Source organism: Pseudophryne corroboree, chromosome 1 (assembly GCF_028390025.1).
Source record: "Pseudophryne corroboree isolate aPseCor3 chromosome 1, aPseCor3.hap2, whole genome shotgun sequence".
Lineage (NCBI taxonomy): Eukaryota > Metazoa > Chordata > Amphibia > Anura > Myobatrachidae > Pseudophryne > Pseudophryne corroboree.
In genome coordinates, this window is record NC_086444.1 from 446,521,219 (window position 1) to 446,527,218 (window position 6,000).

General features: G+C 51.5%; 1 protein-coding gene across 1 annotated transcript in view; it reads right to left on the reverse strand.

The window, feature by feature from the left end:
• The window catches only part of SLC7A7 (solute carrier family 7 member 7), a 153,022-nt gene extending 148,697 nt beyond the window's left edge, over positions 1-4,325 (reverse strand). Inside the window, exon 1 of the mRNA XM_063913543.1 lies at positions 4,307-4,325. The gene's annotated coding sequence lies outside the window, so the exon portion shown is untranslated. The remainder of the gene's footprint in view (positions 1-4,306) is intronic.
• Positions 4,326-6,000: the final 1,675 nt, after the last annotated feature.

Sequence of the window (6,000 nt, forward strand, 5' to 3'; positions counted from 1 at the left end):
CATCCACGAGTCTCAGCATACATTTGTCAGTCTGGCGTCTCCTGTCCTCTGTGGCCGGCGCCGCCATTACAGTTATGTTTCTACATGGTTTCCCAAGCCAGTTTTCCCTCCAAGTTCTAACACGGGCGCAGCCATGTTGGATCTAATCACATGCTTCAGTTCCTCCAATCCACTGCCTGGAAATCTGCATAATTGCCCAGCCAATACCTGCATTGCTGCAGGTATAAGTATCCTGTGCCTGGGCCAGGAAATGGTCAGTGCTTTGTTTGTCATACCTTGTTCCAGTCTCTCTCCTGTGGTTGTGTTTCCAGGTTCCAGCTCCTGTCTCCAGCATCCACTAAAGAGACCCGCACCTGCCTACCATCCTGCGGTGCAGCCTGACTCTGCAGTCCTCCGTGGCTGTTCCAGTTTCCAGCTTCCAGCTATTTCATCTGCTTCCAGCAGTATCATCTACCACCGGTAATCATCCTTCAACTCCTCTGTTTCCACGCTCCCTAGCATCTTACTACATTCACTCCGTGTTTCATCACCTGGCTGGTTCCACCCAGCATTCATTCAGTGACTTTATCATCTGGCTGATTCCATTCCGCATCCACTCCGTGTCTTACCACCTGGCTGGTTCCATCCAGCAATTACAACAGCTGATTCAAGTTACCAGCTTCATCTGTTCCATCTACTGGCATGTTCCTTGGATATCTTCACTACTACAGCCAGGCCTGGTAAGGTTATTCCATCTAAGGACTTTAACAACTGTTCTTAACCTACCAGTGTCCTGTGTAACCATTTCATGGTCAGAGTGCTCCAGGAATCATATTATTTATCATTGCCATTATTTACCTTGAATGCTGTTTGTTTACACGGAGTCTGTTAATAAACTTTTATTTTGACTTTTACCTGGTTGTCATGGTCACACCTTCGGGTTTCCTTTTAACACTTACATGTCCAGGGGTCTGATTAAACCTCACCGGTTTAAGTTCCTCTCAGCCCCTACAACTGAGGCTTTCTCCTGTCAGCCAAAACCCTCAGTTGTGACACTGAATTGGTATAATTGTGTGATCACACCCCTTCCCTATGAAGCCATGCCCCTATATTTTTTGTGCGCCTGCGGCGCACACACTGCCCCTGTTTTGCATAATGGGGGGGCGGGGCACCAATGCCATTTCTTGCACACAGCGCTAAAAAGTCTACTGACGGCACTGCTGGCAATCATAACATATGTACACAAACAGAAGCAAATCCTATCCCCTACCACAGTGTCAGTGCTAGGGTGTTTGGTGCCTCCCTGCAAACTATAAATTTGCGCCCTCTCTCCAATACTTAATAAAGGGACAGCGCGCGCCTTCAAAAAGAAGGTGTGGTATCCCAAGGAAGGGGCATGGCCACACAATAGAAACCCAATTCAAAGTATGCCACACAGTAGCACAATCTTATTGTCATTACACCGCATGTAGTAATAATAATAATAATAATGCCCACAGTAGAAGTACCCTTTATGCACATGCCCACCATATCAGTGCCGCTTATACACATAATAATGGCAACAGTAGCAGCAGGGCCGGCTCCAGGCCTACTAGTACCCTGAACGAGAACATGTAAAAGCGCCCCCACACTCCCACCATGCGCGCGCCGAAGGCGAGCGAGCTCCAGGAAAGTGGGTGTGGCCTCTGGAAAAGTGGGCGTGGCCTCATAACTTCATATTATTAGTCTATAAATAAATATATTTTCACACCCCCTCTACGCACACAATTAGCAGCCTTACACATAACAGCCACAGTAGTGTTCCTTACACACAATGTCTCCAGTATAGTGTCAGATACACATAATGTCTCCAGTATAGTGCCAGATACACATAATGTGCAGTGCCAGATAGACATGATATGCCCCCCAGCAGTGCCAGCTACACATGACATGCCCCCCAGCAGTGCCAGCTACACACAATATGCCCCCCAGCAGTGCCAGCTACACATGATAGTGTTCACTTTTTAGGGCAGGGTGCTGATCACAGGGAGGGCACATTTTTAAGTTAGTGCAAAATGATGTACTAACTGTAATGCTTGGTGCTCATCTACCTACATGGCAAAGCATGGATAGTGCACGCCGAAGGCGCGCAGCAAAAATTTAGGGGCGTTGCTTCGTGGGGAAGGTGCGTGGCCACATAATAGTGGCAATTCGTATTACACCACACAGTAGTGCAGTTAATACACACTGCACCAGGTAGAACCTCCTAGACACTTTGCGCCAGGCAGAGCATGTTAGACACTTTGCGCCAGGCAGAGCACGTTAGACACTTTGCGCCAGGCAGAGCACGTTCGACACATTGCCTAGCCACAGACGCCTAGCGGGATCACTATATGATATGCTCCCCAGCCGTGCCAGCTACACATGACATGCCCCCCAGGAGTGCCAGATACATAAATGCCCCTACAGTGCCAGATATGCCCCCACAGTGCCAGATACAGAAATGCCCCCACAGTGCCAGATACAGAAATGCCCCCACAGTGCCAGAAATGCCCCCACAGTGCAAGATACAGAAATGCCCCCACAGTGCCAGATATGCCCCCACAGTGCCATAAATGCCCCCACAGTGCCAGATATAGCCCCACAGTGCCATAAATGCCCCCACAGTGCCAGATACAGAAATGCCCCCACAGTGCCATAAATGCCCCGACAGTGCCAGGTAAATGCCCCCACAGTGCCAGGTAAATGCCCCCACAGTGCCAGATAAATGCCCCCACAGTGCCAGATAAATGCCCCCACAGTGCAGATGTGACCCCACAGTGCAGATAAATGCCCCCACAGTGCCAGATAAATGCCCCCACAGTGCAGATGTGACCCCACAGTGCCAGATAAATGCCCCCAAACAGTGCCATCCATAAATGTGCCCCCCCCCCCAAAAATACCTGCGGCGCTGGGAGGGGGAGGAGCACTGCTATTCGGGTCCAAGTCTGGGTTCGGGTCCGGATGCGGGCGGGCGGATGCAGCAGGGGCAGGTCCGGGTGCGGGCAGGCAGCCTCCAAAGCGCTTGTGTGCGCTATGCACGCAGCGCGGTGCCAGCATCTGACGTTAGACACCGGCGCCACTCAGCACGCATAGTGCACACAAGAGTTCACGGCCAATGCTGCACAGGGTCGGCTCCAGGTCCGAATATGGCGGCGCCAGCGCGCGGCGCCCATTAAGGGTGGCGCCCTGCGCGGTTGCTCTATTCGAACATGCCTGGAGCCGGCCCTGAGTAGCAGTGACACTTATATACATGCCCACGGTAGCAGTGCCACTTATACACATGCCCATGGTAGCAGTGCCACTTATACACATGCCCATGGTAGCAGTGCCACTTATACACATGCCACGGTAGCAGTGTCGTATATATACATGCCCACAGTAGCAGTGCCGCTTATACACATGCCCACGGTAGCAGTGCTCCTTACACACATGCTCACGGTAGCAGTGCTACTTATACATATGCCCGCGGTAGCAGTGCCGCTTATACACATGCCCAAGGTAGCAGTGTCACTTTATCTGTGCTGCTTATATACATGCCCACGATAGCAGTGCGACTTATATACATGCCCACGATAGCAGTGCTGCTCACATACATGCCCATGGTAGCAGTGCCACTTATATACATGCCCACGGTAGCAGTGCTGCTTATATAAATGCCCATGGTAGCAGTGTCACTTTTACTCATACCCACGGTATCTGTGCTGCTTATATATATTCCCAAGGTAACAGTGCCACTTATACACCTACCCATGGTAATAGTGCCATTTATGTACATGCCCACGGTAGCAGTGCCACTTATACACATGCCCACAGTAGCAATGCCACTTATACTCATACCCACGGTATCTGCCGCTTATGTAAATGCCCACGTTAGCAGTGCTACTTATACACATGCCCACGGTAGCAGTGCCACTTATACACATGCCCGCAGTAGCAGTGCCACTTATACACATACCCACGGTATCTGTGCCACTCAGTGACGTGCGGTGGGGTGAGGCAGATGAGGCAGAGCCTTTCCTCACTGCCACTTATATGCATGCCCACGGTAGCAGTGCCATTTACACACATGCCCACGGTAGCAGTGCCACTTTTGCACATACCCAGGGTATCTGTGCCACTTATATACATGTCCACGGTAGCAGTACCACTTATACACATACCCACGGTAGCAGTGCCACTTATATACATGCCCACGATAGCAGTGCCGCTTAAAAAAATATTCAGACAAAATTGGAAGCACACACTTGCAACAGAAGGATTCATAAAATTTCTGTAGAGAACAAGGTTTTTAAGGAGTTAAACTCACTGTTGTGTTGGGCTGCCCTGAACCCAGACAAGTGCATCAGCATGTAGAGGGGGAACGGCTCAGAAACCCGAGTGCAGGGAGAACTGTTCCTTGCTTAAATCACCAGCAGCAGGAACAGAAACTGAAACTAGACAGCCCCTGCGGACAGAAGGAGTTTCAGACTGTTATGTAACCCCTCCTGCCACTGCGTGCTCTACTCTACTGGGAGGGAGGAATGGAGAGGAGATCAGTGGGTGGTTTGGACTGGAGCTTCATTCTGCCGGTGCCGGTGAAGTGCTGCCTGTCACAGAGTCTGACAGGTGCAGTGGAGCCCGCAGCAACAGGGTCGCAGATCAGGGAGAGCGGCTCTCTTGCCCAGCGCCTCCCTGCTTTGCAGATTCTGCTGAGCGGGTAGCGCCGGCTTTGCCCTACCATATAACTGAAATAAGGGTAACAGAGCGTGAGAGAGAGAGAGAAATATACTATTTTGTTTTAAAGCTCCCCTCTGCCAAGTTAGGGGGGGTTGAGGGGGCCCTAGAGATATCAGTGTACTGGGCCCCAAGATTTCTGTTGCTGGCCCTGCACCTGAGCCACATCTGAGAAAGCCAGAAGAGCCCAACAATGCCCGGTCCTAAAATTAGAACTGGCTCTGCAACCACTAAACCCATCATTTTGTCCTTAAATGAGGTTATCACTGAAACACTAACAGTAATAAACAACATAACAACAGTGGAAATTGGGTTCATACAAAGCCTTACATAGCCAAAGATAAATAGGGAAACCCTACAATAAAAATCTATACGTATAAGAAAACGGTAATAGGCCCTACACCAGGGGTGGCCAACCCGCGGCTCTCGAGCTGCATGCGGCTCTTTCATCCTCCGCATGCGGCTCGATCTGCTCACGGCCACCGCTACCCGACACTCACAGTCCGGCGCACAGGTCTCCAGCGGTGGTGTCTATCTTCAATGCGCCGCCGGCCCATGAGCCAATCAGAGCTCGCGGACCGGCAGCTGACGCTCCTGATTGGCTGCCGGACCGCGAGCCCTAATTGGCTCACGGGCCGGCGCCGAATTGATGATAGACGGTGCCACCGGAGACTGAGGGGTAGGAGAGGCACATACTGCGCTCTCCTTCCCCTCACAGCAGGAGCAGAGAAGTGCGATGAGCAGCACTTTTTTTTTTGGGGGGGGGGGGGGGGGTATGAGGCACTGTGGGGGCATGTGTATCAGCAGTGGGGGCATATCTGGCACTGTGGGGGCATATCTGGCACTGTGGGGGCATGTGTATCTGGCACTGTGGGAACATATCTGGCACTGTGCGGACATGGCTGGCACTGTGGGGACATGTGTATCTGCACTGGGGGCATATCTGGCATTGTGTGGGACATGTGTGTCTGCACTGGGGGCATATCTGGCACTGTGGGGATATGTGTCTGCACTGGGGGCATATCTGGCACTGTGGGAACATGTATCTGGCACTGGGGGCATATTTGGCACCGTGGGGGCATGTGTATCTGGCACTGGGGGCATATATGTATCTGGCATTGTGGGTACATGTGTATTTGGCACTTTGGGGCATATGTATTTGGCACTGTGGGGGCATACATGTATTTGGCACTGTGGGGCATACATGTATTTGGCACTGTGGGGGTATACATGTATTTGGCACTGTGGGGCATATATGTATCTGGCACTGTGGGGGCATGTGTATCT